At 38.7% G+C, this 25,986-nt stretch overlaps 1 protein-coding gene across 4 annotated transcripts in view; it reads left to right on the top strand.

Annotated features, from left to right (window-relative positions):
• C6H15orf41 (chromosome 6 C15orf41 homolog) overlaps positions 1-24,470 on the top strand; it is a 224,805-nt gene extending 200,335 nt beyond the window's left edge. Inside the window, exons 15-16 of one of the 4 annotated variants that reach the window (XR_004320518.1) lie at positions 23,769-23,990; positions 24,165-24,470. The gene's annotated coding sequence lies outside the window, so the exon portion shown is untranslated. Of the gene's footprint in view, positions 1-372; positions 5,730-8,114; positions 11,109-23,768; positions 23,991-24,164 lie in introns of those variants that run through there. The other 3 variants (XR_001367135.2, XR_004320520.1, XR_004320519.1) reach the window with 3 other exon arrangements.
• Positions 24,471-25,986: the final 1,516 nt, after the last annotated feature.

Here is a 25,986-nt window from a genome sequence, read left to right as displayed (position 1 = left end):
GAGGGGCGCATTAACTCACTGAAGCCACCAGGGGATGGCTTAGAGCCCTGGATGAGGTCATCCCCTAAAGGGCCCCTGGTGAGCCTCGCTAATTAACGCCCAGCGCCCAAGTGAACAGTTAATTCGCTCGCCCCTCGCTGAGGAGCTGCACCCGGGTTTCGTTTCCTCTGGAACCGAGATCGCTGCGATGTCCGCTCCCGCTGCAGAGCCGGAGTTTCAGTAGAACTGAATCTTTTCTCTCTCACGTGCTCCTCCCCTCACTTCCTGCCTCCTGCCCGGCACCCTCCCCTCTCTCCAGCCTTTGCCTGTTTCCTGCCTGGTGGACACGTGTTCTGCGCCTTCTCACTACCCCTTGGCTCTTTTCTTCTCTAGAAAATAATTCCCAAAATGCAGCCCACCTAAGTCCTCATCCGGATGTTTTCAGAGTGGGGGAGAGGGGAGCGATCGACCTAGTCTCTGGGGGAGAGCACACGGCAGCGTCCTCCACGCGACCCAGTATTCGCGAGCATGTGCGGCACCTGGAGGTCATAAAACGGGTGACTAGACTTAGATACCACAGGGTCAGATACGGCCCGAAGTTTAGGCCGTCGGGAACTGTTTTGGCAAAAAGAACCAAAGGAGCACGTGAGATTTACAGATACTTTCAGCCTGAGTGTTGTTGTTCAGCTGATTAAAAGTTACGAATTAAATTAAAATAGTAGAAAGTCCCCTTGATTTAGTTAGAGAATCACTCCGGGCTGGTTCATTTCGGGGGCAGCTTGCCGTTTTCCATGTGATCTGATGGGATCAAGGCTCTCAAAGTGTAACCATTTTGTGAATAGGATGGGAGGGGAAAATCGCCCAATTGGCACATTCTCGGTTAGGGTTAGGGAACAAAGCCAGCTTAACTGGAGAGGAAACTGAAAGGCAAACAATGGGCTTCTGCCTGCACTGTCACCATGTCTAGAGAGGTGCCTCTCTGGACCTGCCTGTTAAGTCACTCTCAGGTTAAGGAAGGTCGCAGTGACAAAGTTCAGACCATCTGATTGTATTACCTCCAACTAACCTTCCTATATATAGTAAAAATGGTCTGAAGATGTTTTATTAAGAGCATGCCTGGACTCCAAAGATTAAGGAAGATGGAATTATGAATTAAATAATAACCAGAACAGCTTGGGCTCCCCTTGTGTTTTTCACTTTCCTGCTATTGTTTTGAACGTGGCCATGAGACAAAGAGCTGCTTAGGTCAAGGACTATAAATTACAGTTTTCATACAATAGTCATCCACTAAAATGATTTCAAAGCTTGATCAAAGTACTTCAAAAAGACTTCTTAAACTTTTCCACAACGCAGGGGGAGGGGAGACGCTCATTTGATGCCTTAATTTGCTTCAGTCAATAAAGCAGAGTTCCATCTTGGCGTCATACCTATTTTATATAAAATCCCACTCATTATTTAAAGAAATCCAACTTGTTCCTTTGTTGTCTCGTATACAAGTAGAGGGGATTTAAGTTTCCCACTAGTTAACTCCAACAACTAAACATTCAGAGGCACTTGTCATGTAAGGAAAAGATGCACATAATACTGCTTTATAGTAAGCATAACTTGACAGTATTTAATCGTGATACGCAAGGTATTTAAGACTAACTACCTGTCTTAGGATAAAGTGGATATCAGTGGATTTATTGGGCATCTTATGGCATCTTAGTGATAATCACGGTAACAGATAGATTTCGCTTTTCATCCCTGTTCCTTCGTCCCTTGCATTTACCTGGAGCTGTCTCGTATCATAAGCAAGGATGGTGGGAGGCACCCTCGTGGTAGCCAAGCTAAGCAAACTCTAGGCCCAACCACACAGAAAGACAATGTGGGATTTCTGCTGCAGTGTCAGCCAAAGACCGAGGATTCTATGTAAGGTCATTTTTATTTTTTAAAAGGAAGGTCATTTTGAAATGCTGACATGAGATATAACCAAGTCAATTAAGTAATAACAATGGAAGTTCAGAGTTTAATTGAGGGCTGAATACGAAGCCGCCGACCATTAACCTAAAGCGGCCATGAATTCCCCTGGACACTGCCTCGGTTAAAGGTATTTCTAGAATAACTGGTACTTTTTTCTTTAAAAAAAAGGAAAAAAAGCCTTTGTCATTTTTATCTTCAACACAGATACAATCAGAAATAACAATTGAGTGGATCTCTCGTGGACTATATTTTTTCATTTTAATTGAAATTTCTTTTATAAGGCAAATCAAAATTTACATAATCAAAACGACCTCTGCAGGAAACCAGTTTTGTAAGTAAACGAAAAGTGGTGAGCACCCCTTATATGACAGAATCACCTTTATCTCAGTGGTTGACGATGTATTTCTTTCTGTAGTTGTTTACTGGCAAGATTTCCCACTAGGCTGTAAGCTCCCTAGAGTAGAAACTATATCTCAGTTCACTGCTCTGTGCCCCAATATCTCACTAACAGAGTTCCCGGCACACAGCAGGTGTTCAGTAAATGCTGAATGAACAAATGAAGGACTGTTCAATGTATTTTAAATAAGTTCTCACTCCCTTGCATTAAAGAAATCATTGGAGCCTTTTCATTTTAACGTTTTCATTTTCTTCAGCTGAAAACTGGATATATTGATTGGAATCAGAGAAAAGCATCATATATGTTGATGTTAATGAAAGAATGAATTACTTCGGAAACCTTCAAAACCTGAAATAACCGCAGTTTCACCAACCAGAGCATTTTAGGATGTATACTTAGTTTAAAGGGGAATTCGTGGGCTTTCATTGCTTTGCCTTAAAGTTAGCCTTAATACATTATTCTTTATCCAATATATTGCTGAATTAACTCGAACATTGAAGTCTCATCTTTGTTTCTCTTTTTTTTTAAAAAAAAAGGGTTTAAGACTTATCTTTATCTTTACGTTTCTATTTAAGAAACAGTCTCCCCTAAAATCAAGTCAGGGCCCCAGATCAAATGTTTCGCACATTTTGGAATATTCAGTGGAATTATTAGATTGACTGCAAATGGTACTTCTAATTGCTCACTTTCATAATGCTGAGTTGATGGCAAAGTGCTTCCTGCCCATGGAAGTGTCTGTTGGCTCAGGAGAGAAGGGTTCTTTGGTCATTTGCCAACAGGATCTGACTTGGAAGAGACACTGTCCATGAACTGCTCAGGTGACGTTTCCCTGTTAGTCATTAATTCAGAATATATTATCATTTGAAAGCTAAAGGCATTTGGCACATTTCCTCATTTTTTGAAAACTTGTAACACAAAAGGAACTGGAATTTCCACATTTCTTCTTTGCTCTGCTGGTGTCCCAGGACTTAATTTCTTGGGGCCATTTTGTTGCACGATTCCTTCAATGAGTGTCTGGAGAGAATTGGCACCCAGGACAGATTATCACTGAGACAGGGTCCTCTTTGGCTCTGTGGGATGTTTCTGCCTTGTATTTCTAGCATTTAGGCTATTCAAGGCACACATATTTACTGAGTTCCTAATGAGTATTTAGAAATGTTTAAAGTCCTGCAGGGAATTCAAAAATATGCAACAAATGGTCATTTTTGAAAAACAATAAATCATTGCTTGTCAAAATGAAAACAAAAGACTTGAAAGTTTTAGAAAAGGCAATTACAGTATAATAAGGAAAGAGGCAAACCTATAAGGCTTTTAATAAGGTATTTGAATTCTAGACTACAGGCAGCAGATACTTCGTTTTCTGTTGGCTTATGGTAGCCACGTTCACTGGTGTTGAGGAGAATTCTGAGACTGAGTTCAGCTCAGCGGGAAATAGGGTTATGATCAGTTCTGGGTGCTAGTCTTTGGGGTGGGTAGTGATTGCATAGATGCCACATATTTTCAATCCCACCCAAGCCATTCATGTTTGGTGCAAATATAAATGAATTCTAAGCATTTGGAACAGAACTCATAACCTCGTTCATGGGCCTGAGTAATAAAATAAGCAGTAACATGTTTCATTGGTTCTAAAACATCGAGTGAAGTAACATCTGTCCATGGCTAAAATCTGTTTAGCAATTCACATAAACAAAGTATTTCAACAGGAATATGATTTAAAAACTCAAGAGAAACACTAAAAGGCCACAGATAGTTATTACCCTCTAAAGTAAATGCCTTTAAGTTAAATGACATTATTGATGAAAAACATTGGGTCTCTGTAATTTGGGCTCTGCATGAGGATTTAGAGATTTGAGGATTGTCTTCTATTAGATGGTCTCACGTACTTCTTAGTTTTTCAGTTTTTTGTTTGTTCGTCTGTCTTCCCGGTAAAACCAGGTTGGGGTTTCGAGGTCACTTGCAGGTTGTGGCTTCCTTCTCTTTCATGGTCTTTGTCATCTGACTGTCAGTTTTCTGCTTGGATCAGTGTATTTTTATAAGGTAGTGATCGTATATTTATTATGTTTATTTTAAAATACGCTCCCAAAAAGAAGTGCTCAAGTATGTTCAAGGATGAAGGAGATAGGTATGCTTCACATGGTAATGCAGTTTTTGTTAATATACTTACCATTAAGCCGTAAATAATTTTCCTGAAACCCTTTAATTGTATCAGCTCATTAATTCTGGCAGCTAAAATAATGACAAGTATTGCACATGGGAAATTAGCAGGTAAAAATCTAACAATATTTTGTTTCCTGCTAATTTGAATAGAAGAATCTATCTTGGTTTTCAAAGTTGCCATTTTTTAAAAAGCATTTTGTGGTAAATAAAAAAGAAAAGCAGTGCAACGTAACAGAGGGTAATCAGAAAGCAGAACACAAAAGAGGTAGCCAAGTGGACGTAAGTGTGTCGCATGTAAGTGTAACACTCAGTCTTTTGGTAAATGATTTTCATCTTACTTGCTTCCCCGCTATCCTTGAAGGCGTTTCCCAATGACAGAGGGGTTAGACGCAGCAACAGCGGCATGGGGGGCATGGAGTGAGCAGTGAAACTCATGTGAGAATTGAAGAGCATTTTCAGTTGGTTCCCTGACAAGTCTGGAAGAGGTGTGTGGAAAGTGAAATTGAGCCACTAGCAAAGATGAGATGAGTTTGACTCATGGACTCAGAGACTGTTAGGATGGAAGGGGACCAGAGGCCTCATTGTACAAGTGAAAAAAGAGAAGTCGAGAGATCAAGCGACTCGGCCAAGGCCGCAGAGCTGATCTGCGGTGGCAGGACTGGACTCTGTACCCCCTCACTCCTGTCTACTGTTCTTTCCACCATAGGATTCATGGTTTATTCTGGAAGGAACTTCCAGTACCTTGGTTATGTTTACTATCTACAAAGTAAAGGATGATGGTATATTTTTAAATGAGTGTTCTGAACCTTACTGGTTTTGCCCTGTCCCTGATACCCTAATTTCTATGGTAGAAAGGAGTTGGTGTTTTGACAAAAATAATTCTCACTTCATTTGCACTTTAATAACCTAAAGTTCCTTATCATTTGGTGGCATTTGGTTTCTGTACAATACCATTTAGCTTAAGGATGTACCACTAAGAATGATTTTGGAAACAGTTTTAAGACATTCCTCCCCACCCCTGGCTGATTTATTTGAATTTCCTTCCGTTAAAAAAAAAAATCCGCAGATGTTATGTTTACCATTCTCTGTTCCTTTAAGGATAATATTTAAACCAACAGTAACTCATGAACGTTTCTGATCATCACCAGAAATGATTAGCATATAATGTTCTGGAACTATAAGCAGTAGGACCCAGCGACTTACACACGCTTTGGCAACAGGCTGGAATCCCTGCTTCTCCAGCTACAGATCACTGAACTCTTTGAAAGCTTCAGTTTCATCATTTGTAAAATCGAAACAATACCTATCACAGAGGACTTCTGTGTGAATTAAATAAGATTAATACTTAATACATCATAAATCAGAGCCCTCACAAAACTAGTATCATTTATTATAGTTGTATTATACATTATGTAGTCATTAATAATATTACTACCATAGAAGGATCCTTGTAATAAACAATATACACCACTGAAAATGTATATTTTCTCTGTTAATGTGGAGAGCAGTATAAGGTGGTTAGCTTGGCTTATTATTGCATTTCTAAAACTTATTTAGAAAAAGCCATTTTTTGTAAAGTTAAGGGTACAGGCAGAATAAGACCCTCCTTTGAGAGCAGGCCTGTGTTTAGTTGATTGTTTTCGCAGACACACGTCTCACTTGACATTCCTCTGCTTGGGAGGAGGAGCTCATAGGCAGAGGCCATGTTTCTTTTGATAGTGACCATCGCCTTTGCCATAAATACAGCTTTGGAGACAGTACAGCACAGGAACCAGCCAGCGCTTATGTCTGATTGACGGCGCAAATCAGCAGTGCACCACATGAGCCCGGAAGGGGCATCGGTTTGTCGTAATAGAAAAATTTTCTTTAAAAAGATTGAAATACCTTCTCTGGGCTATTGTTAATTCAGTGAAAGAAAGTGTAAAATGCTAGTTGAATTTGATCTTTGAAAAAACAAACAAAAAAGCAAAGCAGAAGGAATTTGGGGAAATGACAGATTTGTTCCTGGATTCTTCCTCTGATTGATGATTGTGACACTATTTGGGGCAGCTTTGTAAAAGACCTGACTTTGGCCAGAATACCACCCCTAGACACAGACCTCATTAGATCACAGGCACACTGAACAATGTTCCAACAATTGAACAAGCACTGATGCTCCTTTCTCAAAACACAAGCCAGACTTCTTAGATGTTGGAGACAGACTCTGGATCAGATTCTCCTTGGCAGCAGAGAACACTGTAACTGTAACAGTAACACTGGGCCTGGAAAGTGTGGCTCCTTTCTTCTGGGAGCTGGAGTGCATTTTGCAAGCAATTAAGCACGTTTCATGACACCCCAGCCAGATGGAGAAGTGCTCCTATGTCTGGGTACAGAGGAGTTAACCAATTGAGCTATGCTTCTTGGAGAGGTTGCTTATTTATTTACTTTACAACAATAAAGGAAACTTGGAAAAATGCTTACTCTGAAGAGGATGACTTCTCTCACCATAGTCTTATGTTTTCTGAAAATTGAAAAACAACTTTAAAAAATAGACAAATATTAAAATGTGTATCTGCCCAATCATGGAAATTCAATTGTAGTATCATTTGCCCAGACTGACCTGTAATCAACACCCAGAGAATGTCTGTTCATAGTTGGTTAGTAGTATCTCATGGAACACAGGAAGAAAATATGCCAAACTGTGCACTTCGGGAGCTCCCCTGGTGATACTCCCTCCACATTTCCAACCTCAACTATCGAGTAAGAGCAACTAAAAGGAAACTGGTAGTATATATGGTACAGCCACTTGGTTACACAATTTGACAATTTCTTATAAAATTAAATACATAAAATATAATGCAGAAATTTACCCAAGAGAAATGGAGACAAATGTTTTCATAAAAATCTCTCCATAAGCATCTATAGTAATGTTATTTATAATTACCAAAAGCTAGAAACACCAAATGTCCATCAAATTATGAATGGATAAACAAACTGTGGTACATCCATACAATGGAATATTACTCAGTGATTAAAAGGAACCAACAATAGATGTTCACCACAACACAAATAAATTTCAAAAAAGTAATGCTGAGCAAAAGAAGCCAGACTTAAAATAAGCTTTTTCCTGATTCAACTCATTATCTATAAAATATTAAGCACATTAACATAACTATGTAAACTCTACTTGAGTTTAAAGTCAAAGTTTAGAAAAGTAAATCATATTCAAGCAAAAAGAAGCAAAAAATGTATCTTGCTTCATAGCTTTAGACAAAATATACATTCAGTACAACTCAACTTATTTATTTGCCATATATTGCCTCAGAATCTGTAAAATAGTCAGTTTTGTAAATTTTAAAGTCCCCTAATGCCAATATTTGATCCTCAAATCTACATTACTTCAAAGTATGTTAGAAAATGCCTTGATGATATTACATACAGAATGCCATTTCCACCTTAGAATAATGCCTGGTATGTAATAAGGAAATAATAAGTGTTAATTATTTTATTATTGAAATTCCTTCTACTCCTCATTATTATGCAAGTGCAGTAATATCTGTTGTAGTTGCCTTTGTTAATTGCAATCACCACCACCACCACCACCACACCTCCTTTCTACCCTAACATTACTTTTGTTCAGGTGTCCACTGTCCCCTAATGGCTGTGTACTTCATCGGAGGAAGAAAACCCCAGCGCCAGCCCCAAGAGGCACATCATGATTGCTCTGAGCCACCCATGGCACCTCCCTGCTCTTACCAGTGGCTGGTGTAGGCATGGGCATATGACGCAACTGGACCAAAGAGGATTGAGAGAAAGTTTGCTGAAGGGCTTCTGGAAAAGGCCTCCCTTGCTGATCAAGAATCACAAAAGAAGAAACAGTCCCTCCTCTGTTGGTTGTGGTTGTATCTGGATGAGATGCGTGAACTGCTACAGCCATCTGGCAACCAGGAACATCGCTTGACTGCAGACAAGGCAATTCCCTAAGGATGAAGAGGCGGAAACATGGAAAAAGCCTGACTGATGATGTCACCGAGTCCCTGAATTGATCCTGTAACTGCCCTACCTCCACACCTCCTGTTATGTGACATAATAAAGTCTTCCTTCCTTTCTTTCTTTGATTAAAAATAGGGACAAAATACTAATTTTAAATGTTGACGAAAGAGGACACTGGACATGGGAAACTCTGTACTATCTTTACAATTTTCCTATGAATCTGAAACTATGAGAAAATTAAAAGTTCATTTGAAAATAGGGATAAAAATGACAGTAGATAAACAAAGAAAATGAGCTTTTAAAATGTGAAATTAATTTGCATTGCAATTCTTCACATGTGAGCAACTGTTACGGCAAAATCTCTTCACTTCTACAGTCATTTCCATGCATCTTCCTACAGAGCAAAGGCACTTCCTAAAATGTCTAGGGGAACAGGAATTACTGTGTCTGCTCAGTAGATAAGAAAACAGCCAGAAAGGTGAAGTGACCTGCTGGAGGTCACACGCTAACAAGAGACAAAGCCACAAATAGACCTGGCCTCCCATGAAGGCAGCTTTGCTTAAATGGCAGGACCCTTTTATAAAACTCAAGGAAAAAGGAAATTTTCAATTTGGTGGAACTGTTTAGACAATCTGCACACAGGGTGATAATTCAACTGGTGTTAGACGAAGAATATATCTGGAAAGTCAATATATCTGAAAGTCAAATGACGTTTGCTATCCCAGACATCCCCCAGTGCCTTTCACCAAACCTTGGCAACATATGGTACACTTCAATAAAAAGAAGACGCCCTTTATTCTTCTCTATTTCTCAAAGCTAATCATTTATTCGGACAACTTTATAAACAATGGGCAAAAGTATCATACATCTCTTTCAACTAGTCTCTTCGATATAAAACATTCTTTGCTGAAAGCCATTAGTTTTAATTTCTCGACATAAAGTATAAGTATGGTAAAGTAAAGTATGAACTAGATATTACCCAGTGAAAGTATATCTGAATCACTGATAGACTGTATAAAAATCTTGCCTAGTGTCGTACTGGAAAACCAAGCCTCTGAAGCTTATATAATATTGTAAATCAACCATACCTCAACTAAAAAAAAAAAAAAAAAAAAAAGGAAAGGAAACCAAGTCTTCTTCAATGGAAGAAAGAGAAAGAAAGGAATAAAGGAAGGATGGAAGAGGGAGGGAGGGGCAAAGGCTGTTATATCCAGCAGGAGGATATGAAGAAAATTAAGTCTAGAATATTAATAACTTTAGTCAACAAAGAAAGTAGTAGAGCACACCAGAGACCAGGGCTTTCCCTGCTTTTCAAGGAGGGACACCAGCAGCCAAACTGACCTACCCGCCCCCCCATGAAATGTACTGATGGAAGATTGATCAGTGACAGTAAGGAGAGCTTTGCTGTTGACACAAGTCGTGGTCCATGATTAGGCCAATAGACTCAAGAGTGGGAGGCATTTATCCCAGAGGATGTGGAGGGAAAGTATTGTGGAACCTCTGTCTTTCACTTATGGAAAAGAAAAACTTAATTTTACTAATATTTAATAGTACTTACTAATTTTACCAATATTATTCAATATTTTACTGTGCATACAAGCAATAAGTAAACATACGTACACAGTTTAAGTGTGTGCACAGTTTTTTTCCTGACAGCAGTAACAGCAAGGTTACCACTATAGGTACCACCTATGAGTGTCCACAGTCATTCAGTACAAATTACACACTGATTTTGACCGATTTCTCCAAATATATTGATCTGTTATGTTTTAAGTACTTCCAAGGGACATACTCACTTTTCAGATGTTTGGTCTCCATCTGGCAGTAATATATGATTGTAGTCTAGGCACCATAATCATAGAAAGCATTCAATAATTGAAGTATGGTGTGCCCTTTTGCAAATGCCTTGGTACTGCATTTGGAAAATTACTATGCCACACCACAGAAAATTGAAAAGAAGCAGCCAACTGACTCTGTCATTGTTAAATTTGCTGCTTTTCAATTCATCAGATCACACTGGAGGTTACCTATCCTGTCCACAGGTCAGCAGTGGCACATACTCAAATGGGGAGACAGAAAATAAACAAGTAAACCAATAAATGAACATGCTAATTTTCAATAGTGATCAGTGCTATGGAGAAAAGAGAACAGGGAGATGGAAGACATAGCAACATGGTTGGGAGAGGGGGCACTTTAGGTGCCCAAAGCAGGTGACATACAGCAAAGACCTGGGTGAGAAGAAGGAACCATTTCTGCAAAACTCTGGGACTGGGCATTCCAGGCGGAGGGACACCATGGGGGAAGGCCCCAAGACACGAACAGCCTGTCCTATTTGAGAATGACAAGTAGGCCTGTGACTGGATATAGGGAGCAGAGAAGGAGAGGGAGGTACGTAGACAGTGACCAGACCATGTGGTGATGTGTTCAGATTTCACTGGGTGTAATTAAAAGCCGTTTGAAGAGATTAAGCAGCAAAGTGACATGGTCTGATTTCCATCTTTAAAAGATCATGCTGGCTGCTATTAGGCAAACAGATTTTAGGTGGGAACAGAGGAAGCAAAGATCAGGCAAAAAGCAGCATTATTTACAATATTCAAAAGGTGGATACAAACCACTATACACAGAATAGATAAACAATAAAGACTTACTGCATAGCACAGGGAACTATGTACAATGAGTTGTAATAACCTATCATGAAAAAGAATATATATGTATTTGTATAACTGAATCACTATGCTGTACACCAGTAATTAACACAACATTGTAAATCAACTATACCTCAATTAAAAAAAAAAAGGTAAAAGCAACCCAGGTGTCCCTCAATGGATAAGCAAAATGTGGTAGATACACCGTGGAATATTATTCAGCCCTTATAAAGGAAGGAAGTTCTGACACATGCTATGACCTGGATAATTTTGAGGATATTATGCTAAGTGAAATAAGACAGTCACAAAAGGAAAAATGTTGTAGGATTCCACTTATATGAGGAACCTAGAATAGTCAAACTCATAGAGACAGAAAGTAGAATGGTAGTTACCTGGAGCTGTGGGAAGGAGAAATGGAAAGTTATTATTTAATGGGTGCAGGGGCTCAGTTTGGAAAGATGGAAAAGTTCTGGAGATGGATGGTGGTGATGGTTGCACAATAAGGTGAACAGACTTAATGCCACTAAACTGTACACTTGAAAGTAGTTGAAATGGTAAAAATGAATGTACATTTACCACAATTTTTAAAAATTGAGAGGTTAAAAGAAAATAAAAAAGACCAGGCAAGAAATGATGGGAGCTGGGACTAGAGTGGTAGAAGTGGACAGAGAAGGGATATATTTGGAGCTAGAAACTAGAGGACTTGTGGATAGATGGGACAGGTGAGGAGGAAGAAGAACTCAGGAATGACTTCTAGGTTTTTGACTTGATCGAGTGGTGGTACTATTCACAGAGCTGAGGAAGCTTGGGGTTGGTGATAATGGTGAAGTAGAAATCTAGAGTTCTTACTTGGATGTGTTAGGTTTGAGATGCCTAGTATAACCAACCAAGTGCAGGTGACAGTTGAACATTATGTCTGAAGGTCAAAGGGAAGACAGTGCTGGAGAGATGAACCTGAAAGTCCTTAGTGTGTAAAGTCCGAAAAAGAGAGTGTGGGTAGAGAAGTTGGCCTTGCTATTACACTTGGCTCAAAAACTTACACTATACTATATAATCCAAGAAAATAAAATAACTTTGAACATAAGATAATTAAATTCTTTTTCTCTTCGTGGATAAGAGAAAGTCAAGATGAGAAGAAAACAGAGTTTTCATGAAACTCCTGAAAAATTCTCCAGCCTCCCCACTGGAGGGTAGTTATGTATAAATGCTTATGGTCTTTGAGGCCTCTCCCACCTGTTTTGTATTTCTCAGTACTGTCTTGTAATGGTAGCTAACTTATTATATAGCTGTTAGCTTTCCAACTCATATGGAAGATGTCCCAATGTGGAGAAGATACGATAATTGTTTGTATCACCCACTATAATTACCACAGTGCACATAAAAGACACTCAATAAATGTGTTGATTAATGGACCGACACCTTAGGGAGACAGGTAAGATCATTCTCCAGTGAAGGACAACAGCAGGATAAAGTGTGATATTGACTGATAGGTGCAATTATTAACCATCATCTTCAGAAGCAGCATCCTATATTTTTGCCTAAATTGCCAGAAAAAACGAATACAGTTTAAATCATTCAAATGAAATAGCAAACTCAAAAGGTCCATGCACTTCTTCACCATGTACTATGTATGTATGGCACAATAGGAGCTCAAAACGTTACTCATTAGCAAAGAATTGATTTCATTTTTAAAAGTATCCCTAATTACCAGAAAGTGGTGGGCAGGAAAACCTCTGTGGATCAATGCACTCACTCTGCTACTTCATGGCAAGTCAAGTTCAAGTCAGATCAACAGCAGCACTCATCCCTCACACGCATTCACTCAACAAACATTCACCAGGGGCCAAGTACACATCAGGAAGACTTACTCTCAGGTTCTCAAGTAACTCCTAGTTACGTGCATAGTCTCGTTCTCTTGCATGTAATGAGGAGAGGTGGAGACGTTCTCAGGATCATAGTGCCTGTGGGTGGTACCCAGGGCAAAAGCAAGATTTCCTCCAAGCCAGAATGTGTTAAGTTGGGATCTCTTAACTATTACATGATACGAGATCAATTTGTAGGTAAATAGTCTGTTACTCGATGACTAGAAGATTCTTCCAGTCTAAAGATCAGGCTGGTGAACATATGTCAAAAGCTGCTAGAAAAGGAGGCGTCTAGAGAAGGAAGCAGCTGTTCAGAAGGAGAGCGGTCAGATTGGAAGTTGGAGAATGGGGAGTCAGAAGTAGAGCAGCTGGCAGAGGGTGCCCAGCACTGCCAAGGGCTAGACGGCCAGCTTCCCAGAGTCAGCCCGTTGGGTGCTGGTGTTTGTCTCTGTTTGGGGAGATGGGTGCCTCAGGTTAGCAAGGCACAGCTCATCTCTCGTGTTCTGATTCCATACTTATTAGCATCTTTCTCATTATAATTTGGATTCTCACTTAGATTTCTCTTTGCTGGTGAGGAAACCAACATGACTGGTCTCCTCATGATTATACTTTATATTTTAATGAAATAAATTGGCATTCTGGTTTACACATTGGGCTCACATGAGCTGGGTTCATGTGAGTCTCTCCACAAAGAAAAGCTCCATCTCAGCGTACTGAATACATCAGATTTCACAGCCTGCAAATCCGAGGGCTCTACTTTAAAGTCATCAAGGGAAGGGCCAAACTATAAGACTCTCTGGCAAGCAGCCAGCCAGCCTCCCCATGGGACACCCTAACATGCAAAGTTGCATTTTCAAGCCCCAACAGAACTCCCTGGAGATTATGATATGAATCTTACCATGCCTGTTAGTAATATTTCTTCACCTTGGACACCTTCTTTATTCTTCAACAGTTTATTAGAGCTGTTGGGTTTTTGTTTCAGTTTGGTTTTTGTTTTGTTTTGTTTTGCCAGGCATGAATGGAGGAAAATGGTCATAATTTCTCTTTCGCCTTGAGTTTTATTTCCTACAAATCAAGGCAGCGTTTTATGCCTGACACACAGATCCTTTAGCCCAGGGCCCCGATTACTACACAACCCCTTTAAACTGGTGAGAATCATCACTTTCACTTGAAGAACCTGGGAATAAATAGCAAAAGCTGGTGACATTCCCCCATGCACAGGGTTAAACACACAAGTAGGGTACCTCTCTACTATAGCTGAGAGGTCAGGTAAACATGATTCAGCAGAAACAAACCAGCCTATACCTTTGGATTTGCGAGTGAGTTCTTCTAATGAGACTTGTCAGATGCTTATTACTGCAGAATAAATGCCTTTTGGCTGCTTTTTTTGCCCCTGATTAAAAAGAAAGCAAAACTGTAACACAATTCTTAAACAAATTTTAAATGATATCGTCACTGCTAATGCTTTTTTCACAATTCAGTTCACCACTGCAGGCAAATCAGTTTCTCATTCATAAAATCTCCGATTGTCAAAACAATGTACATGATCGTTTATCATAATGTAATATATCTTGGAAAGCAATCATAACAGAAAGACTTTCTCTTATGTAAAGGACAGCCTATTTTGATATATTTAAAGGCAGTCCCCTAATTGGCTATTCACTAATTTGTTGCTGTGAGCAACAAAATATTTTATTTTGGAAACTTCAGAATTTTGGTGGCCCTGTAGTCTGTATCTGAATTTCTGAACTTTTAATTCCTCTTTTTTTCTTTTAACCTTGGTACTTGTAATACTTCAGAAAGGAAAATTTAACTTTTTTATCTAAATAAACTCCTGCTTAGAATTTTTTAAAAATTTATAACATACATGTTTCACACAAACATGTGTAGATTATTCCTTGATGTATTAGTTAGAATGCCTAGTTGAAAACAAGAGAAACAAATACTGTTGACTTAACCAAAAGAGAATCTTTTGACAGTGTGTTAGCTTCCAAAGAATGCTGTAACAAAATACTACGAACTACATGGCTTAAAGCAACAGGAATGTATTCCCTCACAGTTCTGAAAGCTAAAAGTTTAAACTCAAGGTGTCAGCAGGGCCATGCTCTCTCTGAGGGCTCTGGGGAAGAATCTTTCCTCGCCTCTTCTGGCTTCGGTGGTTCCCAGCATCCTTGGTTCTTTGGATTGTGGATGGATCACTCCAATTCCTGCCTCGCTTGTCACATGGCCTTCTCACTGTGAGTTTGTGTGTCTCTTCTTATAACAATGCCAGCAATTGGGTTAGGGTCCACCCTAATTCACAATGCTCTTAACTTGCTTATATCTGCAAAGAACCAATTTCCAAATAAGGTCACACTCACAGGTACCGAGTGCTGGGGACAAGGCTGAAAATAGTAAGTCCAGAAGGCTAGGGTACAGGAACGTGTTGGTTGGCATTTGCTGCTGAGATTGGTGGTGCCTGTGTGAGTCTTCCCTCGGGCGCCGCATTGTTGCATCTGATTGGCCCACCAAGTTTGGATCACACATACCCAATACTTGACGGCATTGGAGCAGGAAAAGGGAGGCTCTGTCCCCTTCAGCTTGTATATTGCGAGGAGACACCAGGGTTAGCTCCCCCAGCAGAGAAGAGGTCATTCCCCTCAAGGATCCAGGTGCTATTAGAAAGGCAGAATGGAGTCTGGGCTGGCGAGGATGCGGGAACTCTGCAGTCCAGCTGTCATGGCTGCTTACAAATCAGGTGTGACTCCCGTAAAGAAATGAATTCTGCAGACTCACCACAGCTTGTCTGCATAACAGCAAGATACACAAGAAATCAGATACACAGTCCAAAACACTTGTCTAAATCCTTTGGGCCCCAGTGTATTTCAGAATTCAGAATTTTTCAGATTTTAGAAAACTAAGATAATGATATGTGTAACACACCACGTATTATGTAACATCCCCAGCAGGCCATGCAACAGCAGCCCGTTATCAAATGCATAAACATTTCTGTAGTGAATTTTTTTTTTAATTCATACTAAATGATGGAAAAGACAAAAAAGCCTCATGTCAGGTAAGGTCAGATTTCGGCACTAAATAAGTTTAGTTCAGATCAGGTTTTGCTACCAAATGTTATTTTTAAAAATTTTGGAGGTTTCTGAAAGAGGACACTAATGAACTCATCTACGAAACAGATACAGACTCACAGACGTAGTAAACAGTCGTATGGTGGGACTCTTACCAGGGGAAAGAAGGTGGCAAGGGATATATTGGGGAGTTTGAGACTTGCAAATGTTAACCACTATGTATAAAAATAGACAAAAAACAAATTTCTTCTGTACAGCACAGGGAACTAGATTCAACATCTTGTAATAACCTTTAATGAAAAAGAATATAAAAATGATTATATGTTTATACATACATGACTGGGACATTGTGCTGTACACCAGAAATTGACATGCTGCAACTGACTATACTTCAATTTTTTAAAAATTGGAGGTTTTTTCAGAACTACAGATAAAGGATTGTGGACTGTACTTTTCCCTGACATTTACAAAGTCATGAAATCTAAGTAAATCTAAGTTAGGCCAAACAGAAAACATCCTGGGTGAATCTACTGTAATCTATAGCCTAGACATAAGATATAGATACAAACTCTCAGTCTAAACTCTGCAGTCTGCTCTGGGAACTTTCCATCTATAATCTCCTATAACCTAAGGCCATATATAATCTTAGCATACAACCAGCACATGAAGTCTTCAGTCGTTATCATGTGGCCTTGGACCCATGACATTACCAAAGGAGGAAAGCAAAAACCTGAAAAGGGGCAGTTCTCTTCCAGCTAGGTTGTTTAAGGATATGTTCATGACATACACAGTTCAAATGAAAGGTACATATCTTCACATCCACTAAATGCCTACCTATAATGTTAAAATTTAGAGGCCTGGAGTTATTTATTTATATGTCTGTGAACTGCCAGTGTCATTTTTTCTCATACTGTAAAGAAATAAGTTTTCTCTTTAACTGATCTCCATCTGCATTACATAAGAATCCAGTTTTACTCTATGGACATGATTGTAGCATGGAAGGAGAGAAATTATTTATGCTCAACATCAAAATGGTTTGATTTTTCTTGGTTCTGCTTTGTTTTTCAATAGTCCATATATTGTCCTCTCAGAGTATGACAAGACCCAAACCACAAAGGGAAGAATTAGGGTTCCTCTTTGAGAAATAAATTCTAACAAAACTATTTGAAAATGTGCACATTGCTACTGAGATAAATATAGAAGGCTGAAATAAATGAGCTATCAGGTTCCTGGATCAAAAGACCTACTCTTGTGAAGATGTCATGTCTCACTAAATTTAGCTAGAGAGTCAATGCAGCCTTAAGCAAAATCTCAGCATTATTTTTTTTTAAAGAAATTGATGTGTTGATTCTGAAAATTATAAAGAAATGCAAGGAACTTAGGACATTCAAGACAATTTTGAAAAAGAAAAACAGAATTGAAGGACTGTTCTACCTAATTTCAAGACTTAATATGAGCTCCGGAAATCTGTCGACAGTGTGCTAAATAGACATATAGATCAATGAAACAGACCTACACATATATGTCAATTGATTTTTGACAAAGATGGTAAAGTAATTCACGGAGAAAACAAAGATATTTCAAAAAATGATAATGGAATGACTATGTATTCATAAGGAAAAAGAAATGAATCCACGCCCCAACCTTACATCATATGCAAAAAATTAGCTCAAAATGGACCAGAGACCTAAACATAAACTATAAAACCATATAATTACTTTTAAAAATAAAAAAAAAAAGTGAGACCTTAGCAAAGATTCCTTAGACAGGACACAAAAAGTATGAGTCCTGAGAGAAATGATAAATTGGACTTTATCAAAATTTAAAATCTCTGTTCTTTGAAAGACACCACCAAGAAAATGAAAAGGCAAGCCGCAGACCAGGAGAAAATATTTACAGAATGTATTTCTATTAAAGGCTTGTATCCAGGTTACATAAAAAACTCTTACAACTCAACAATAAAATAAGCTATCTAATTTTTAAAATAAGCAAAAAACATTTCACAAAAAAAGATATGCAAATGGCCAATAAGCACAAGGAAAGATATTCAATATCATTAGTCATTAGGAAAATGCATAGTAAAATCATTAAATATACACACCCATTAAAACAGCCAAAATTTTAAAGACACAGAATCAAGGTTTGATGAGAACCACTTTGGCACAATTTAGCACTTTTTTTTTTTCTCTTTTTAAAATTTTTTTTCTTTTTAAATTCTCAGTATTTTTGAGGGGGAGGCAACTAGGTTTATTTATTTATTTATTTTAGTGGCAGTACCGGGGATTGAACCCAGAACCTCGTGCATGCTTAGCATGTGCTCTGTCACTGAGCTATATCCTCCCCCCAGTAATTTCTTTAAATGTTAAACATACTGCCCAATGATCCAGCAATTCCATGCTTGAGTGTTTATCCAAGAGAAATGAAAACATGTCAACACAAAGACTATACATGAATATTTATAGGAATTTTATTTATAATAGCCAGAAGCTGAGGACAACCCAAATGTCCATCAACAGGTGAATGGATAAATTTCTGTGTATCTATAAAATGGAATATTAATCAGCAATAAAAAAGAATGTAGTCCTGATGCATGTAACATCATGCATGTATCTTAAAAAGGTAATGCTCAGACAGAAGCCAGATGAATCCATTAATATGAAACTCTAAAAAAAAGTTAAATCTCATCTTTGGGAACAGAAGTAGATCAACAGTTCCCTGGGGCTGATGGGGGCCAGGAGATTGGTTGAGAAGGGGCACAAGGAAACCTTGGGGATATTGAAAATGTTTTGTATTTTAATTGTGCTGATAATTACATGGAGATCCATTGGCCAGAATTCAGTGAACTTTACACCTTAAATCAGTTCATTTCTATTGTACGTAAATAGAACCTCCTTAGAGTTGACTTCTGGTCACAGAAGTGTAAGGCGAAAAGCAGACTCTCCTTAATAGTGCTCTAATAACGCCATCTCTTATGTCCATGTGCTTCTCATCAATAGTGACATTCATATTTGAAGTATTTATTTGACACTTTTAATAGAAATGTTGTTTAGAAACTTCGTGGAAGTAAAGGTAAATTAAAGTGAGTTATGTATCATTATCAAAATGAAAATAAGTATGTAAAAACAATGCTCATATTTAAAATGAGCTTGACCTCTCGGGGGGTGATGGAAATGTTAGCTATCCTGATAGTGGTGGTGGTATACATTCATTGATGTATACGTCTATCAAAATTCATCAAATTGTACATCTGAACTATGCATAGTTTACTGTACAGGAATCATACCATAATAAAGGTGCTTCAAGATACATGCACCCCAGTGTTTATAGCAGCACTATTTACAGCAGCCAGGACATGGAAGCAACCTAAATGTCCATTGAAAGATGACTGGATAAAGAAGATGACTGGATAAAGAATATATATAAAGATATATATTCTATATATAATAGAATACTACTCAGCCATAAAAAAGAATAAAATAATGCCATTTGCATCAACCTGGATGGACCTGGAGATTGTCATACCAAGTAAAGTAAGCCAGAAAGAGAAAGAAAAAAATACCACATGATATCACTTACATGTGGAATCTATAAGAATGACACAAATGAACTTATTTACAAAAGAGAAATAGACTCACAGATATAGACTACAAACTTAAGGTTACCCAGGGAAAGGGGGTAGGAAGGGATAAATTGGGAGTTTGGGATTTGCAGATACTAACTTCTATATATAAAATAGATGAACAACAAGGTCCTACTGTATTGCACAGGGAACTATATTCAATATCTTGTAATAGCCTATAATGAAAAAGAATATGAAAAGGAAAAATATATATATGTATAACTGAATCACTATGCTGTATACCAGAAATTAACACATTGTAAACCAACTATACTTTAATTTTAAAAGAAAAAATTATGAATCAAAAAAAAAATACACATCTAGCATTCAAGAGAGAGGTTGGGCTGGGCAATCCAGAGTTGGGCATTACTGCTTTTAGTTGAATATGTCCCTCAAAATTTTCCATTGTTACCTCATAAACCACCAGAAAAATTTTATTAACAGTAGAAAGCACATGTTCTTCTGTTAAAAAAGAGACTATTGAAGATTATCGATAAAAGACTCCATTGAGAAAATTGTCACTAAATTCTCTTTTTCAAAAGGAACTTCAGATGATTCTACAACCTCAATTTGCATGGTGGAATTTTATGTGGGAATCAGAGTGGTACCACTTAAAACTCCACTGCTGCACTTAAAATTGTCCAGGTCCCACCCGCAATCAACAGCAAAGGTGTGTTCTAGTCCCTATTGTATGGAACCATAACAGAGAATTTTTTTGGTCAGCATTTCCTTTCATGTTGTACACGTGTGTCAAGTTAGTTCAGTCCTGAGCTAATGATTCCAGAATAAAGGAGGCAATATTCAGCCATGACCAAAACTTATTTTTTAAGATAACTAATGGTCGCCATATGCCCATTTATTCCTCCTTAAAAAGTAAGATAAACTTTCAGATTTCTCTGTGGGTGACCTAGAGAAAGAACATGTATGTAAGTGATTTAAATTCTTGACCAAGTCCCTTCCCCTGTTTTGACTTATAGCTATCAGCCTCACACAGAAAATCAGAGTATGGACTTGGAGAATCCATATACATTTTAAGAGACATTTAAGGGAATTCATTACTACTGTTCAACTTTTTAAGCACATCCTCATGGCATCTGCCTAGAATCCCCCCCAGAAACCACTGTATTCAAATCCTTATCAGGTTCATATATATTGCTGAAACCATCCAGTTCTTAACAGTTCAGGGGACGCAGGCAAGCACAGCCCTTCTAGGAGCTCTCTGCCTTCTAATTACCTCAAGTGCTTCCTCTCTGCCAAGTAGACAATGTCAGAACTTTCACATTATTCTGTACTTGACTCTATTCTATTCTTGACTCTATGATATTAATGCTGGGTTTGCATTTACAATTAAAACACACAAAAGAAGAAAATCCACTTAGCAGTATATCTTAATGCTGTAACTCCTAATTTTTAATGTTTCCACCCTGGAAAGAATAGAAATTTGGCTTTTCTACCACCAAGTAATGAATTTTCAAAGCCAACAAAGTGATAGGGAAATACTGGTGTTCATTGGCACCTACGCTTCCCATACCCTTTCTTTGTAAAGCAAAAATATGATGTTAATAAACAGTTATACAGGCACAGTATGGAAAAATTAATTTCAAAATACAGCCGTGTGCATGCCGTATTTTACTTCCAGGTTTAGCAGATTTTTATCTTGAGTACTAGCTTAAAAGATTAACCAGCTATTCATTTCATAAGCTTGAACACACACCTCACAGTAGAAAACAAATTGGCTTTTGGAGTTCCTGGCTAAAGTGCTTTTCAGAGTGACTCCATAGTCATTAAAACATAGAGTTAGTTTTGTGAATGGCATCAGTGAAAATCTTTCTCATGTAAAGAAAGCAGTAGGAATAAACTTTAAGTCAAAGGCGAGTTCTTCTGGTCCCTCATCCACGATGTTTATCCCAGTGGGATATGATACAGTCTGTGCAATTGCTATGTTCCACAATAATTATAAAGAGCAATAACATGTGGTATGAATAGAACATGTAACAAAGAACAGCAGTGGATGGCAAAATAAACCACTAGTTATGTCAAAACTAATAACTTATTTACTCATGCAGAGTCAATGAGTTAAGAGGTCAGATGAGCCCCGTTGTTTAAGCCTTACTAATAGCACACGTGGCTTTTCTGGTTCATCATTTTCAGGACCATTTTAAGGATTATGTGAAATTGACTGGATTTCATTAATGGCTCGTGTAAGAACATGTGCTCGTATCTTTGAAAGTGAGGTCCAGGATACCCTAAGCGTTTGCCTTTTTGCAGCTTCTGGGAGGAGGTGGCGAGTTCTAAGACCCCTTGTCATAAATACAGCATCCACTACCATAGAAAACGGCATCCGTCTTTTTTAGGAATGAACGTAATTGTACTGCGTGACACCCAAAGCATCTTTAAAATGTTATGGATCATGGTGGACTTAAAAAAACAGTGCACTTCTCATTGATCGTCCCATTTTACTTTGATTTAAAATGCAGATCTTTCCTTCCTATTGAAATCTTTGCATTTTTATTTATAAATGTATAGGGGGGAAATCCATTTCAGACATATGCAGTCTCATAAATTATGTTTGGTAGTTGAAACAGTGTGCACTTATGTCATGGATTGAACATCCTCCTTTATTAGAATGCTATTTATTGCCGCCAGCTGCACTGCTTAGCTAAGAAAGTTCTTGACACCAGCGATTGCTTTTCAGCACCACTGCTTCCGGCTGCTAACAGGGGATTCTATTTCCAAATGAAGCCACCCCTCTCAGGCTCTTCCTCCTGCTGCACAGATACCTCCTGTCATCGTGATGCTGGAGAATCGAAGGGGGATGGGCCGGCACCCACTCATGCTCTATGATCTCCCAGGCTGTAAATCTCCCATGGCTTTGAGATTTCTCGCCTAATAGCACTGGCCTGAGAGCTGTCAAATGCATTTGAGGAATCTACCCAACAGTAATGGATTTTTCAAAATTAAGATGTGAATTCAGCTTATGATCAAAGGATGTTTCAGAGTCATTGGCGTGTGTTTCAGAAGAGAGGCATGGGGCATATCACGGTAGACACCGGTCTCTATTTTATTACACTTTTACAGCAGGGAAAACTAGACAAAGGTAATTACTCTTCTTCTGTTAAAGACTATTATTACACTTACATGAACAGTTAACCTGCTGTTATTGTCTCTGCTGCCTGTGCCGATGGCATCCAAACCATCCAAGCAGGAAAGGTATAGAAATGGGGGTTTCAGCTCATTTCCAACTGCACAGTAAGTCCACTCTGAAAGGTAATCTTCCAGACCACCAATGTGTATGCCAACACGCCAGCCCGTTCCATTAGTTGTTGACAGGATCTGTGTCCATGTCTTCTGCACGCCAGTTTGAACACTGGCTCCTTTTTTAATGCCTCCACGCATAATTGGGCTCCCAGAGCCCACAGAGCTAACAGCGGCAGGCAGTGACAGGGGGAGACCTCCCTCTGTTAACATGGAAACGGAATTTCCTTGCTCTCCTCTAGAAAGGAAATCCCCTCTAGGTCAAGGTTAAGGCTTTCTGCAGGGTGGGGAGGGTGAGCTTACGCAGAAGTTACCTTAACCTGTGATCTTGGAGAGTTCTCTTGAAGTGGTGTCAGGCCCTCAAACCTTCATGAGCAGCAAGTTTTTCCCCTTGACTAAACAAGAGGACAAGCAGAAAATTGATTTCTAGACATTACCTTTGAGATACCGGCTGAAAATTAGAACTTTGGGGCACTCTTCGCCCCCACCAAAAGCTTGGGCAAAGACAGGCTTGAGTGGTCTTCGTTTCAGGCTTGGAAATACAACTGATCAACCCGAGGTCCCCCTTTGAAATAAAGTCATTGCTCCCCTCAATGGATTTTGCTTCTAATTCAACAGGGGATTGAGTTAAAACAATACAAGTCCCGTGGCCATGATTTACAGAAACTTTCACCTGAAGTTCACCAGCCACTCACCAGGCTAATATTATCTGCATCATAGCAGGGCAGAAACCAGGGCACAAAATTGTCACCTCTGGTTTCCCTGGTGTTATCCACTGGCTCAGAGGCACTGACAAGGATGCCTGACACCCAATTTGGTTTTTCATTCCTCTTGTTTTGTTTCCTCTTGGGCCAGTCTCCAATATCAGATTGAGCAGGAAGGATGACATGGATTCACAGCAGCACATGGAAGAGTGAAACTGCTGAACTGAGAAGAGTCAGGGGGTTAATGAGTATCCACGAGTATTTCCATATTGACAACGCAGGTCTGGGAGGAGTGACCATTCAGACTCCAGAGATTCTGAACCTCCTGCATGCTGACCATCGAGAAAAAGAAAGAAGAGAGATGGGATTTGGGGTAAAATCACTTATTTTTTTTCCTAAAAAGTGTATAGTTAAAAACAAAGGAACACATCTTAGGTCATTTGGTAAAATTTCCCAAGTATGCATGCCCTTTAATGAGGCTAAAAGTGGACAACGTATTTTAAGCAATTGAAAGAATGAAGATCAAGTTTTGTTTTTTTTTTTTAAGGGTTACCAGGAAAAGACAAACGACGCTGACACTAGAAATAGAACCACAGAACAGAAGCTGAGTGCATGGCTTGAGGAAGTCAAGAGAAATTGGTTATAGTCGTCTTTCAAGATAATCTTTTATATCTGAAATGTGATGAAGCTAAATCTGATTCATTCATTTCATACTCATTGGTGATGTTAGCAACATGCATTTCAGGTAGAAAAATGGAAATAAAAATGTGCAAAAAAAGACATTTGAGCCTGTTTCCCTCTGTGGCAGTAATTTGAGTTCATTCTGTAATATCCGTTCAACAACTGTTTACTGTATGCCTAGTAAGGGTCAGGTACTATATCCTAAGACCTTTAAATTCTGAATTCCTGGCTTATTATCTTCAACTGTAATTGTGATATACAATAACCAATTATAGGAACATCTACCCTCATTCATTTCACGTTGTAAGATGCCTTTCAGGAAGGTCTGCAATTCTTGCAACTTTTTCTAAACCTCTTCAAGCTGTTATGGTCTTTTCTATTACCCATATAAATTTTTCTCAGTTTAAAATTTCCAAATGAGTTTGATTTAGTTATTATGGAAGTTAGATAAATTAGAATTACCCAATAGTTATTAGTTCTCCCCTCTTTATCAAAGAAAGAATAGTCATTAAATTAATAACTATATCCAATTTTCACTTCAGGAAAATAAATACTTGTGAATAAATCAATTAATTGATACTCCAGTGTCCTGCTATAAATTCTTCATTTATTCTATCAGATCAGCAAACATCGCTAGATGGCACTAATAATTATCATTCATCTCAAATGAACCCCAGTAGAATTAAGTGACTAAAGCCACAAGATTTTCTCTTAGTTGCAAGAAAGTAAAATAAGGAATTTTGGCAATCACACTGAATGAAATAACATAGCACAATCAAAGTCAACTTAATGCACATTCAGTGAATCCAGAGCTAGGCTGTTTAAGTGACAGTTCTGGCTTCGCCACTTATTAACCCTGTGACCGGGGGCAAATTGCAGACTTTCTCAATGTCTCATCTGTGAAGTGGGTATAATAGTTTACCTACCACTTAGAATTGTCTTGAAGAATAAGTTGTTTTATCTGTGCTAAGCACCCAATAAACAATTGGTAGCTATGTTTATTATGATGTCAAAACCCATTATTTTAAATGAATACACATAGAAGAGTTTGCAGCTATCTTTCGCTTACTAGGGGCATAAGACATAGCTTATACTTCTACACCATTACTTCATACAGTAACTTGGCTTTCCTGGGTAGATTAATCTCTTTTTGCTAAACGTTAGCCTCTTGGTTCATCTCACTGCTCACTAAGACCAAATACCTGCTTTCTCCCCCACTTAAAGAGCTCCCAGAATCCCTCTTCCCCCACAGAATATTGCCTGACTTGTAGGAGTAAGATGATAAATCTCTTCCCCTTTCAGTTTCAACAAGCTACTTACACAACACAAACACACAGCACACCAAAGCCTGTAAGTCAATGTTTACATTACATCCTAGCGAATGTTTTTATGCAGTGTGCACAGTTTAAAATGTAGGCGTCTGGCCAGGGCAGGAGTTTTGTCTATTTAACTTGTTTCCTGTGCTCGTGCTTGACCATAGTTGGGGGTGGCAGTAGTGCTTCTAGAATATTTTGTGCTGCCTATCACCCTAAAGTGAGGGCAGGGGAGAAGGAGACCAGAGATGTGTTTCATCCCTCACATCTCAAGACGCGAGCCTGACAACAGCCATCAGGCACACCCCAGGAGGAAGAGGACAGCTGTGTGAAGGATGTCTCCTTCAGTCTTCAAGCCACGGCACCCTTTAAAGG

The sequence above is a fragment of the Camelus ferus genome, chromosome 6, assembly GCF_009834535.1.
Source record: "Camelus ferus isolate YT-003-E chromosome 6, BCGSAC_Cfer_1.0, whole genome shotgun sequence".
NCBI lineage: Eukaryota > Metazoa > Chordata > Mammalia > Artiodactyla > Camelidae > Camelus > Camelus ferus.
Note: the sequence above shows the minus strand (reverse complement) of the source record. Positions and strands in the feature narration are given on the sequence as shown.